The sequence below is a fragment of the Jaculus jaculus genome, chromosome 2, assembly GCF_020740685.1.
Source record: "Jaculus jaculus isolate mJacJac1 chromosome 2, mJacJac1.mat.Y.cur, whole genome shotgun sequence".
Taxonomy (NCBI): domain Eukaryota; kingdom Metazoa; phylum Chordata; class Mammalia; order Rodentia; family Dipodidae; genus Jaculus; species Jaculus jaculus.
This window is the reverse complement of record NC_059103.1, coordinates 168,648,459-168,661,915: the sequence shown is the minus strand read 5'-3', so window position 1 is coordinate 168,661,915 and position 13,457 is coordinate 168,648,459. Positions and strand designations below refer to the sequence as shown.

The 13,457-nt window shown below is 44.6% G+C and overlaps 1 protein-coding gene across 3 annotated transcripts in view; it reads right to left on the bottom strand.

Moving 5' to 3' along the window:
• Matn2 (matrilin 2) overlaps positions 1 to 13,457 on the bottom strand; it is a 157,708-nt gene that overhangs the window by 84,639 nt on the left and 59,612 nt on the right. The gene's annotated exons all lie outside the window — the stretch shown is intronic.

Below are 13,457 nucleotides of genomic sequence, written 5' to 3'. Positions count from 1 at the left end.
AGCCATGTTTCCAGGAGTGCTTGTCTTACTTGGCACTCTAACTCAGGTATCTAATGTGATGCCTGGGGTGGTCAGTTAGGAATGTCTGTGAACATAGACTCATTCTATTTCTTCACTTAGGAAGCTCGTCAACGTGCAAGGAAAACAGCAGTGAACAACACTAACCCAGGAACAAAATGAAAACACTGCTATCATCATAGCTCAAAATCCAGCATGGGACTTCTTGGGTGTGCTGACCCTCAGCTCATCCTGAGCCACAAGAAGAGATGACTCGCATTTCTCCCGAACTCTGTATCTGATGAGGCCAAGTGGCTAACCTGACATGGCCGTGGTGGGAGTGCTTACAGCAAGGAAATGAGCCAACACTGAAAACCCAAGCCTTTTCTAAAAATATATTTTATTTTAATTTATTTGAGACCAAGTGGAGGGAGAGAGAATGGGCGTGCCAGGGCCTCCGGCCGCTGCAAATGAACTCCATATGCACGTGCCACCTTGTGCATCTGGCTTACGTGGGTCCTGGGGAATTGAATGTGAGTCCTTTGGGTTTTCAGGCAAATGCCTTAACCTCTAAGCCATGCTTCAACCCTCCAAGCCTTTTCTTCTAGAAAGCTGGTTGTTAAGCACTTACCAGCACAGCACTGATGGAGGGCCAGTATTACCTTATGAGCAGAGGAGTGAGGAGTGCTTAGGAGGGCTTCCATTGTGTGTGTGTGTGTGTGTGTGTGTGTGTGTGTGTGTGTGTGTGTGTGTCTGTGTGTGTGTCTGTGTGTGTGTGTGTGCGCCACAGCACACATACAGAAAGTCAGAGGACAACTTTTGATGGGTGGGTCCTTGCCTCCCAACTGTTTAAGGCACAGTCTACTGTGAATTCCAGGCTAACTGGCCTGCAAACTTGGAGATTCTCCTGACTCTGCCTCCCATTGCTGTAGGTGTATTGGGATTGCAGATACAGGGACTACTTGTATGTGGCTTCCTGTGGGTTCTGGGGATCCAAACTCTAGTCATCAGACTTGCACAGCAAGTGATTTTAACCACTAAGCAATCTCCCTACTCCCAAGGGCTTCCATTTTTTTGTTTATTTTTATTTATTTATTTGAGACTGACAGAGAGAGAAAGCGGGGGAGGGAGGGAGAATGGGCATGCCAGGGCATCCAGCCACTGCAAACGAACTCCAGACGCATGCGCCCCTTGTGCATCTGTCTAATGTGGGTCCTGGGGAATCGAGCCTCGAGCTGGGGTCCTTAGGCTTCACAGGCAAGCACTTAACGGCTAAGCTGTTGCTCCAGTCCAAGGGCTTCCATTTTTAAACATATGATCAAAAAGTGGCTTTGGGGCTGGAGCAATGGCTTAGCAGTTCAGATGCTTGCCTGTGAAGCCTAAGGATCCATGTTTGACTTCCCAGATCCCACATAAGCCAGATACACAAGGTGATGCAAGGTCACACATGCACACAAGGTTGCACATGCTCATAAGGCAGCACATGTGTCTGGAGGTTGGGTTCAGTAGCTAGAGTCCTTGGCATGCCAATTCTCTCTGTCTCATAAAAAGTGGTTTTGCTAAAAAGCTGACTTGGTGCAAACACCTTAAAGAGGTGATGTGCAAACAGAGGGATGGAAGAAGTTATCTCTGAAGTAGGGCAGGGGTGAGGCAAGCAGGTGGAAAGAATATTGATATGGAGCCAGAACTGGCCCTGGCTGGAAGACGTTTGTGACTTCACTTAGTGACATACCTGCATGAGATTCAGTTTTCAACAAAGTGTTAATATTTAAGTGGAGAAAAATGCATTATTTGCAGAGCTAAATGAGATAATGTCGTGGCCCACAAGAGCATCCAACAAGTGTTGCCCTTTTCCTTTCCTAAGTCTTGGGGCAGGGGGAGGAAGGGTCTTCATGGCGCAGGCCCAGTGAAGCATAGGACAGAGGTGAATGCACTGCAAAATTTGCCCACGTCACAATTCTAATAAAAATAGTTTCACTTTATTGGGTCTTATGAAAGGTGCAGGCATTGATGTTGGATTCACAAAAAATATTTTAATAGTATCTTTGGCTAAGTATGGTTTGCTAAATTGATCTGATATAGCAAAGTAGGCTTTTTTTTTTTTTTTTTTTTTTTTTTTGAAGCTTATAACAAAAGATCTGGCCAAATTCAAGCTATGCCTTGCCAGAGGGCAGCTATTAGCACATAGCTACAGTCAGCAAAATTTGCAGGCCTCTCAGTTCCTGGAGAATTTTATGAGGATTGGTGACTACTCAGTCTTCACAGGTGAAATTAATTAGTGAGGGTGTGCTGGCGAGGAGGCCCCCTCCCCCAGGCTGGGCTGAAATCCAACCATCACTATCGCGCATGCTCCCAGTTTTAAGCGCTTTCCTTCCTTCCGCTACCACATCCAGTCCCTGGTGCTGGGCTTCAGCCCAAAGAACTTGGGAAATGCTCATCTGGTTACGTTGGAGGACAGGAGCGCAAGGCAAAGGCTGTGGCTGCTTGGCTAACATCATTCGGGGCTAAATCAAAGGGCTTTTATGGACTTTTCTGAGTTTTAGACAAGCCACACGGAGAGCCACTGCCATCGATGGCAAGTCAATTTCTCTGGAGTTAAAAGCAAATGAGCAACTTTACAAGACCCGCTCCGCTTTTTATAGCTCCTGTTGTTATTTAACCCAAGCAGGAGACTTCAAAAATTGTTTGTCACAGCAAGAGAGAAGAGAGATGTGTAATTAATTAAGGGCTGTAATTTCATTTGACTGGCAACACTGGAGTATGGTGACCGCCCTCACCCCAAGCTCACTCGTGAGTTAGGCAGGCCAAACTCCAGCCTGCGTTTTGGGGGACCATCCCTTCTCTTTCATCATGCCTGAAAGCACTAATCTTATTTTGACAGCTGCAGTTTGGATTTTAAGACTTTCAACAGTGAATGTGAGTCATCAGCTCTCTGCTTCTCTGCTCAAAGAAAACAAAATGAGCCCAATGTCACAGAGAAAACAGACCTGTCTCCTCAGGCAAGTTCCAGTCCCAGCGGGCCCGCTCTCCATTCTCTCAGTGTCAAATTCTCTTTGAATCAAGTCTCCCATTCGCTAACGAGATTTTGGTTTTCTTTGGGGGAAGGGAAGGGGGAGGAAGTGAGGGGATCCCCAAAACAAAGTCTGAAAACAAGTAAACCTGACTGAATGAGGTTGATCAAAACTAAATGTGAACAATGCTGCCCCCTTGTAGAGCAGAGATCTCCAATTTCCAAAGTGATCACATCATCCTGTTCTTAATATAACCTCCTCCTGGGAGAGATCCAGTTTAAAACATCCTGGTCAAAGGTCCTCAAGCTGGAGTGGTCATTAGAACCCACGCAGGGCTTGTGATCACGCATGTTCCCTGGCCCTGCTGGGAGGTCCTGACTCAGCGGGTCTAGGCGGACCAGGTAAGCTACGCTTCTAGGAAGTTCCCTGCAAGCTCCCAACGCGGGGACCATACTTACGGAAGCGCTTGTCTCCTGCCTGTGAGACTGCGAAGCAGCACAAGGTCCAGGCTTATCCCCGCCACGTGTCAAATTCTTTCACAACTGGTATTTCTCCACTCACATCTAGCCAGTTCTCACGGGGTTCTTCTCACCCCAGATTTCTTCTGTCTACACTCCCTGCTCTGGCGCAGCAGAAGGAGGCCAAACTGTGTACAATGGTCTCTTCAGCTTACAGGGTCAGAAGTTGATGGATGAATGTACGCCCAAGCCCTCGGAGCAAGCAGCGTAGGCCAGGGTCGTGCCCCTGATCCTGCAGCCGGTGCGCTATTCTGCTCGCCTGTGGCTGGTTCACCCTCTCACTCTTCACCCCACGCTCTGCTTGTGAGCTGTACCCCAGCGCTCACACCCTGACCTCTCTCTCCGCTCCTCCCTCCAAGCTTGCCTTCATGCTCAGAGTCCATTACCACCCCCCAAGCACGCCCTGCCCAGGCTTCCCCTGGGACTCAAATTTTCCCTCTCAACTGCACCCCCCACCGCCACTTGTGGGCTGCGACCTTGGACTCTGCATTTTACCCTCAATACCATGTTCCTCTGAGCAGGAATCTGTCAGTCCACATTATCTCCCCCCCCCCCAACTAACACCTATCCATCATCCCCACTTTCTGTCAAAAACCCCTCTCTGTTGCTGTAATCTGTTAGCTATTTCAGTAGCTGTAAGAAACTTACAGCTGGGCATGCGCCCATGCCCTTAATCCCAGCACTCAGGAGGCAGAGGTAGGAGAATTTCCGTGAGTTCGAGGCCACCCTGAGACTACATAGTGAATTCCAGGTCAGCTTTGGCTAGAGCGAGACCCTACCTCAAAAAAACAAAAATAAAATAATAATAATAAGAAAGAAAGAAACATACATACTGAACAGAAGAAGCTAATCAGAATTGCAGACTACCTGTAGCTTTCATATCCCACTCTGCTTACATGGACCACAAGGAAGCGAAAATGTGAGTGCTTCTTTGGCCTCAAATATATATAGAAATACTCCCACAGAAGTGCCCAGCCCAGAGAGGGGAACCCATGGGGAATGAAGGAATGAATGAATGACATCTCTGCACCGGACTTTGCCTTCTTGTAATGCAAAGCATACATTATTGCCAGTCTCAACTTACTAAAGTGTGATTTTTGTCCTTGACGCTGTGGTCAGCTTCTCGAGTAGCAAAGGATACTTCTGGAACTCAGCTTGAAATTCCAAGTGCTCCATCATTTGTCTCAACTAATACATTCCTTTACAGTCTCCCTCAGTACCCCAAACAGGCTGTCCAGTCTAGTTCCAAGACATTCTTTCATCTCTTTTCTTGTAGCATTTTATCTGAGTACCACTTACCTTCGAACCCCTGTTATGATTTACATACGCAAACTTTAAATTGTAATTGCTACGTGACCTATTGCATAAATTTAAAAACTACACAGGCTGGGGGTATAGTTCAGTTGGTAGAGTGCTTGCCTAGCATGCATAAAGCCCTGGGTTCAATTCCCTGGCACTGCATAAACTGGGCATGCTGTCTGTAAACCCAGCACTTTGAGAGGTGAAGAAAAAAGGATCAGAAGTTCAAGGTCATCCTCAGCTACACAGAGAGTTTGGGGCTAACCTGGACTGTATGGTACCTTGTCTCAAAAAAATTTAAAGTTAAAAATAATAAAGCATAATTTGAAGTGAATTTGGTGGTGTATGCCTGTGATCCCAGCACTTGGTTGGCTAAGGCAGGAAGACAGTCTGAGGCCAGTTGTAAGTATATATCAACAACCTAAGCCAGGTGTGGTGGCGCACGTCTTTAATCCCAGCACACTTGGGAGGCAGAGGTAGGAGGATCACTGTGAGTTCTAGGCCAGCCTGAGGGTACATAGTAAATTCCAGGTCAGCCTGGGCTAGAGCAAAACCCTACCTTGAAAAAGAAAAAAAAAAAAAAAAAAAAAAAAACCACCAGTCTTAGTTAAAAACAATAATAGTGTATACATTTTTAAATTTTTATTTTATTTTATTTTATTTTGAGAGGGAGAGAATGGTGTGGCAGGGTCTTTCAGCCGCTGTGAAAGAACTAGATGCATGCACCCCCTTGAGGCACATGTGCAACATGGCATGCTTGTGTCACTGTATGTCTGGCTATGTGGGAACTGGAGATTCACACTTGCGTTCTTAGGCTTAACAGCCAAGTGCCTTAACTGCTAAGCCACCTCTCCAGCCCAAGTGTATGCTTTGTTAATCAAGATGATGAACACAGTCCTCATCCCTTGTACGGCTTTGCAATCCTCTACTGCCCTCTCCACACCTCCTCTTGCCCCAGGCAGCCAATGGTCTGTTATCATTATTGACTAGGTGCCATTTTCTAAAATTTTCTATAAATAGAATTACAACAGTAACTTTTTTTTTTTTAACAAATCTAGTTTCTTCCACTCAACATGGTAATTCTGAGGTGCACCCAGGCTGCTATCTGTGTCGGTAATTCATTCTTTCATTGCTGAGTGATGTTACATTGTGTGCATGATGCAAGATCACAGTGTGTTAGTCACTCACCTGATGGTGAACATGTGGAGCATCACTAGGAAAGTAGATGTGAACATTTGTGTCCAAGTCTTTGGACATAACTTGCACTTTCTGGCTAAGTATCTTGAAGTGGAATGGTGGGGGTCATGTGGCAGGTAGATATTCAACCTTGTACGAAAGTTGCTAAAATTTCCAAAGTGGTAGAACATGTCACATTCCTCCCAATAGTGTATGTGAATTCCACTTGCCAAATTTGCCAACCCTGGGCATGGTGAGTCTTTGGTAAAGTAGGTATTCTAGAGGATGCACAGCAGAGCCACTCTGTGAGTCTAGTTTGCAATTTCCTACTGTCTGATTATGTCAAGCATGCCTCTGTGTGTGCTTCTCTGCCATTCATAAGCCAACCCTGCTTTGTTTTCAGTGATGCTGTTTGAACCCAGGACTTTGTACATGCTAGCAAACACTCTATCTGTGAGCTGTATTCCCAGTCATATACCTACATCAGTTTGTAAGGTCTTCCTATAGCTCAGGCTGACCTACAATTCACTCTGTAATCTCAGGGTTGGCTCAAACTCACAGCAATACTACCTTGGCCTCCCAAATGTTGGGATTAAAGGCATGTGCCACCTTGCCCAGCTGTTACCTATTTTTGAAGGGATTGTTTGTCTCTTATTGAGTTCTAAGAACTATTTCTATATTCTGTAGTCCTTTGTTGGATATACATTTTGCAAATATTTTACCAAGTATGGACTTGCCTTTTCTTTTTAATAGTGCTATAATTCACCAATCAGTGTTTTAATTTGGATCTTTTTTTTTTTTTTTTTTTTTTTGGTTTTTCGAGGTGGGGTCTCACTCTAGCCCAGGCTGACCTGGAATTCACTATGTAGTCTCAGGGAGGCCTCGAACTCATGGCGGTCCTCCTACCTCTGCCTCCCAAGTGCTGGGATTAAAGGCGTGCGCCACCACGCCCGGCTGAATCTTTTTTTTTTTAGGTCTTATAGTAATTTTATGGTACTATTTAAGCAAATGTTGGTAGTCAACTGCTCATGGATTGGAAGTGAGACCCAGTCAGTGGGGGAGAACTCATATCTGGCTCTGGGAACTAAGCCAGATTCCCTAGAACGAGAAACCAATAGGCTCCAGAGAGAACCTCCACTGCTCTCTAACTAAAAAGAGTGGATACACACATCAGTATATCTCTCTAGTAACTAGGCTTATTCCCTTTTATTCAAACTATTCTCACTTTTGGTTGGAGACTCTTCTGTCTTACAGATGGAGGACAATGCAGAGGAGAATAAGAATACATAGATGCATCAAGAAGAGAGAGCTGACTGTCCACCATAAGATGGGTCATCTCCACCTCATCTGCCTGGACCCAGAAGTCATTATAGGGGAGCCATGACATGAATACTGCTCTCATGGCTAGCCTGAAAACCAGTTCCAGGGAAACAGCAATAGACACTGTGGTCACTCAAACCTCATAAAAACAGAGATCCATTGTCTACAGAGAAAACAAGACTAAATCAAATCTGTCTTGCCCACCATGACTCAGGGAACATTATGGAAGAGGGAGGCAGAAAGATTGTAAGAGTCTCAGGGTGGGTGGGAACAGCCTTAGGTATTTCCTGCCACCCTCCCCACAGAGACTAGCTGAGGCCTCTCAGTCCCCACAATGAGTACCAATTACCCCACAAAAAAGACCCTCAACATAATTGGAGTGGGGGGAGGAGAATGTGCATAATTTTTATAAAAAGATCTATAATTTTAAAAAGAATCCTTGCCAATATTTATGTGGCTATTTAATACTATATAGTCTTACATTTAACTTAAAGTCAATTTTTATTTTTTATTAATTAATTTATTTGAGAATGACAGATTGAGAGAGAGAGAGAGAGAGAGAGAGAGAGAGAGAGAGAGAGAGAATGGGTGCATCCAGACCTTCAGCCACTGCAAACGAACTCCAGATACATGCGCCACCTTGTGCTTCTGGCTTACGTGGGTACTGGGGAGTCGAGCCTCGAACCAGGGTCCTCAGGCTTCACAGGCAAGTGCTTAACCACTAAGCCATCTCTCCAGCCCTGAACGCCACTTTTTAAGTTTAACTAGCATATATTAAGTTATATATTATTGTGGGGTTTTCATATCATTTTCATATTCGTATACAATGTCTTTTGATCATATTCACCCCCCATCACCCTTTCTTAGACCCCTCCCACTCCTGCTGACCCCTTCCTTTGCTCAACTAACCATCCTTCTACTTCCATGTCTCCTTTGTGGTTTTGTTTAGTTTTTGGTTATGGTAAATTTAATGTTGCTTACAAGAGCATGCTGAGGAGTTATTTACAGGAGCATGGGAAACTTACCAGTGGCTATTTTTCAATCTAATTTTTCTACTATTTATTTACTTGGAAGCAAGAGAGAGAGAGAAAGAAAATGAAAATGAATGGGCATGCCAGGGCCTCTTGCTACTATAAATGAACTCCAGATGCATGTGCCACTTTATGTGGGTACTGGAGAATCAAACCCAGGCCATCAGGCTTTGCAAACAAGTGGCTTTAACTGCTGAGCCATTTCTCCAGGCCCACATACACTCTTAACTCAAGTTAGTTTCTTAAAAAAAAAAAACAAAACAAAAAAGCTGGCTGAGTTTTTGATGACAATTGCTTTGAGTTTATAGATTAATTTGGAAAGAAATAACATCTTAACCATAGTGAATCTTCTAATCCATGATAACTATATCTTTCCATGTACTTAGGTCTTCTTTAATTTATCTCAGAAATCTCTTATACTTTTCAGTATATAGATCATGCACATCTTTAATTTTTTCTTAATTTATATTTTATAGTATTTTAAGATATTGATTTCTTGTTTAATTGCCAGCATACAGAAATAAAGCAATTCTGTATATGGACCTTTTACCTTGTAACCTTGCTAAACTCACTTAATAGTTTTAATAGGTTTTTGTTTTTTTTTTTAAAAAAGACTCCCTTAGGTATTCTGCAAAGGCAGTCACATAATCTATAAAGAAGGCCTTACTATTTCCTTTCTAATCTATGTGGCTTCTGATTTCATTTTCTTTTTATCATTCCATCCCTTGGGCCCTCGATACAAAGTTGGTAGAAGTTGTGAGTCATTTTTATATTGTCTTGCTCCTTATCTTACAAGGAGAGAATTGGGTTTTTCATCCTTGAGTGAAATATTCCTGTAGATTGAAACATTTCTCTTAATCCAACTTTGCTAAGAGTTTTGTTGTGAATGCATGTTATACATCATCCAGGTCTTTTTTCCAAATATATTTTATTTATTTATTTGTTTAAGAGAGAGAAAGAGGGAGAGAGAGAGAGAGAGAGAGAGAGAGAGAGAGAGAATGGGCATGCCAGGGTCTCCAGCCACTGCAAATGAACTCCAGATGCTTGTGCATCTGACTTACGTGGGTCCTGGAGAGTCAAACCAGGATCCTTTGGTTTTGCAGGCAAATGCCCTAACTGCTAAGCCACTTCTCCAGCCCATCCAAACCTTTCTTTCTTTCTTTTTTTTTTTTTTTTTTTTGCCTCTTTTGAGATCATTTTCTTCTTTTTTCAGTATGTTGGTATGGTGACTTGCATTGATTATTTATGATGGTCAAACCAACCTTGCATTCATGGGCTAAACCACATTCAAAAGAATCCATGAATCAGCTGTATCTACCCCCTCTTCTCCACCAAGGCAAAGTATAAATAGAAAGTAGAAGAAGCATAGACTTTATATGTCTATCTGTAGTGAGTGTGTGTATCTGAAGGCACTTGCCTCTAGGCTATGCCACGTTTTGTGTAATGACAGTAGCACAGCCATTGGCTGGGGACTTGGAGAAATAGCACTTGGTTAGAAGTTATTCCTTGTAGGTTAGCTGAGTTTTCTCAGAATCAACAAGCCACAGAACCTGTCTGGCCTGGGCCTGGAGAAGGTTCTCTGGTTGCTTGTGTTGCCCTGAAAATGTGGGACAGTATCACACAGTGGCTAGCAGGTGGGACATAGTTTGATTTGGATTTTGGTTAGGCCATGTTGCCTACGTTGTCTAATATTTTTGTTCCCTGTTTTTTCATATCTACAAGGTGAGAGTGCTAACACCTAAGAATTCATTGTGAGGATGACATAAGACAGCAGATAGAAAACACTCAGGGGAGCTCCTGGCACATGAACACTTGACAAGTGTATACAATTGAGCCTGACCTCACGTCCTACACAGTGAGCTACGCAAGGGGTGCAATTATTGTTGACTGCATCATCTTGTTTATTTGATTCACTCCCATGCAAGAATGCAAGCTCCAAAACAGGAACAGAATTGCATTTCTAGTTACTATTTGATTCCCAGTGTTTTGCATTCAACCTGGTATATTTTGGTGCCCAAATACTTATAATATTTTTAAAAAAACAAATGCACCCTTCATTGAATTTATTAAAATGAATGGCAAGCACTTCTTAGGGAATGCCAGGTGCTTCAAGAGGTATAACCCACATTTACTCTTATCTGGGGAATTATCTGCCTACATCTAGAACAGGAAAAGTGGAATTAGCTGTGTGTCGTCCAGCTCTAGACTCCGGTAAGTTGTGACGGTATTAGCAGGGAGGCAGGGTGTAAACCAGAGGTCACTGGATGCCACAGCCTTGCCTCCCCACCTCTTTAGCTGTCAACTAAACTGAACACCGAGGTAAACACTAACTCTTCCCATTTAATGGGTGAGGAAATCGAGAGTAAAAAGTTTAAACAAGCAGCTCAGGTTGAGGTGGGCATAGCTGGTAGGAGGCAAGATAGGACTCAAATTGAGACCTGAGGACCACAAGGCCCTGTTCTTCCTACACAGTCTCTGTAATACCTATTTCAGTAGTGCAGCAGAGGCAGTATGATGCATTTCTGAAAAGGGGTAGATGTACAAATGTTATGACTGGTGGCAGCCGCTTCAGGGTGACTGTGGGCTGGTCCAAGGGCAAGGCCAAGACCTGTTCCAGCTCCTTCCCTTCCCTGAAGGATAGGTGCTTCTCCCAGCCCACTTACTTTCCCAGAACGCAGGACCTCAAGGGGTGACCACAGAGGGTCACTAGCTCTTCAAAGGTCTTGTCCTGAAGCTGGGTGTGGTGATGTGAGCCTGTTACACCACTCTGACTTATGTAGTAAGTTCCAGGTCAGGCTAGGCTACCTAATGAGACTCTGTTTCAAAAATGAAAAATAAAACTCATGGTACATTGTGTATATCTATGCACATTGTCAAGAAAAAAAAAGAAGAAAAAAGAAAAGAAAAAGAAAAAAAGGGCCTGCAGACTCAGTCTCTGAGAAGAAGCCCAAGGGTTGCTTTCTAGTTCATTCTTAGCTCCTGAAGTTTGAGCTATCACTGCCCTGGGCCCCTATCCCTCCTCCACCCGGGAGCTCCATAATCCCTGACTGAACTGTTAAACCCCAGTAGTTTCTGCTTCGAGCCCTTTTGTGTTACAGCCTCAGACACAGGGAGTCTCAGGACACAGGAACCTATGCTGGGCCCAGGTAGGACTGGCAAGTGCCGCTCATGAAGTCATAAAAGAGCTTCTTAATATTTTATTTGTTGGTGTCAGAATTCCTCTGGCTTGGCCAAACTTGCCCATGGAAAAAGGACATGGGCAGCTGCCCAGATCCCAGCCAAGCACTGGGGTGTGAGTCAGGGACAGGCACATCTTATGTTCCAAAGAAGGGAGGGCAGAAAGGAAGTAGGCAAGATGGCAGGAGGCTAATGCACCCAAAGAAGAACGGGGTGTGTGTGTGTGTGTGTGGAAGGTGGAGGGGTTACTAAGTGATGCTCAAGGTGCTTGTTGAGCAAGGGTGGGGAATGATGACCTTTCCCAGACTCCCCCCCTTCAGTTCATTCTATTACTCCCATGAGCCTTTGCTGTGAGTGATTTTTGCTGTAGAACCCAAAGCCACGTCAGATTTTGGATGGGGAGAGGATTCCTGCTGTGCTTAACCTGGGGTCCTGGGGTCTGAGAGGCGCCAACCAGCCTATGCCGTGGCCTTCAGAGTTCCGAGGGTCCCAGGGCCCCAGAATGAGAGGAAACCAGGCATATGTGACCTAATCTTGGACAACAGGGAAACCTCCAGTTCAACCCTGAAACTGAAAAGTGAGAAGAAAAATGAAAAATGCTCTTTGGCTCTATAAATGCAGTATTAATTACAGCCATTTGGGGAAAGCTCTTTCCACTAATGCTTAATTGCTTGCCACACAGTATAATAACGGTTCTGCATGAACTACGTGTCAGATGTGGTTGAGTTCTATTTGCCTCCACGCAGCCGGTCTGCCTCTGGCCTTGTTTCGGTAGTCTGAGTGCATGTGGTCAGGACGGGCTACTCTCAAAGATTACAAGAGGAACACACCATGTCTGGCTAGTTCTGTCCTTCAAGGCTTACCTTGTGCTAGTTTAAATATCAGCATCATGTCTAGTCATTGGGGAGTCGCCAACGAAGGGCAATATAAATTCTAGCACTTTAGATCAGTTTGGCCTTTTAAAAAATCTTTTATTTATTTTATTTGCTTGAGATAGTGAAAGAAAGAATGGGCACACCAGGGTTTCTACCCACTGCAAATGAACTCCAGATGTGTGCACCACCTTGTGCAGTTGGCTTTACATAGGTCCTGGGGAACTGAACCTAGATCCTTTGGCTTTGCTGGCAAGCTCCTTACCTGCTAAGCCATTTCTCCTGCCCCCCTCCACCCCCTTTTTTTTTAATTTAGGAGATCAATAAAGTGCCCCTTACAGAAGCAGACAGACCCTCATAGACCCCTAATACAGGACTTGCATAACCATTCCCAGCTAAGGTTAATAACTCGTCCTAAGCCCACTCTGTAGAGAAGACGGTGAAATATGGAAAGAGTTCCTCAGAGTCCAGCTAGTGAAGCCCGTGGCCGCAAAGGCTCTTAGCCCATAGCTGAGATGGCTCCTCCTCCACCAGCCTTGCACACTCACGGTAGCCTGACCATCTGCTGTGAGTCAGGCTCTGGTCTAGGCACCATGACAGAACAGAAAGGGTGGAAGCAACACAAAATGCAAAACCTTATTTCTGTCTTCTGGGAGATGGCAAGTGGGTTGGGTGAGGGACTACAGATGAATATAATGAGCCTAATTTAAAAATAAAAATAAATGGGCTGGAGAGATGGCTTAGCAGTGAAGCGCTTGCCTGTGAAGCCTAAGGACCCTGGTTCGAGGCTCGATTCCCCAGGACCCACGTTAGCCAGATGCACAAGGGGGCGCACGTGTCTGGAGTTCGTTTGCAGTGGCTGGAGGCCCTGGCACGCCCATTGTCTCCCTTTCCCTCTCCCTCTCTTTCTCTCTCTCTCTGTCACTCTCAAATAAAGAAAAAATTTAAAAAAAATTAAAAAGAAAATAAAAAGGAATGGTGGCGCGCGCACTCAGGAGGCAGAGGTAGGAGGAGGATCGCCATGAGTTAGAGGCAACCCTGAGACTACATAATGAA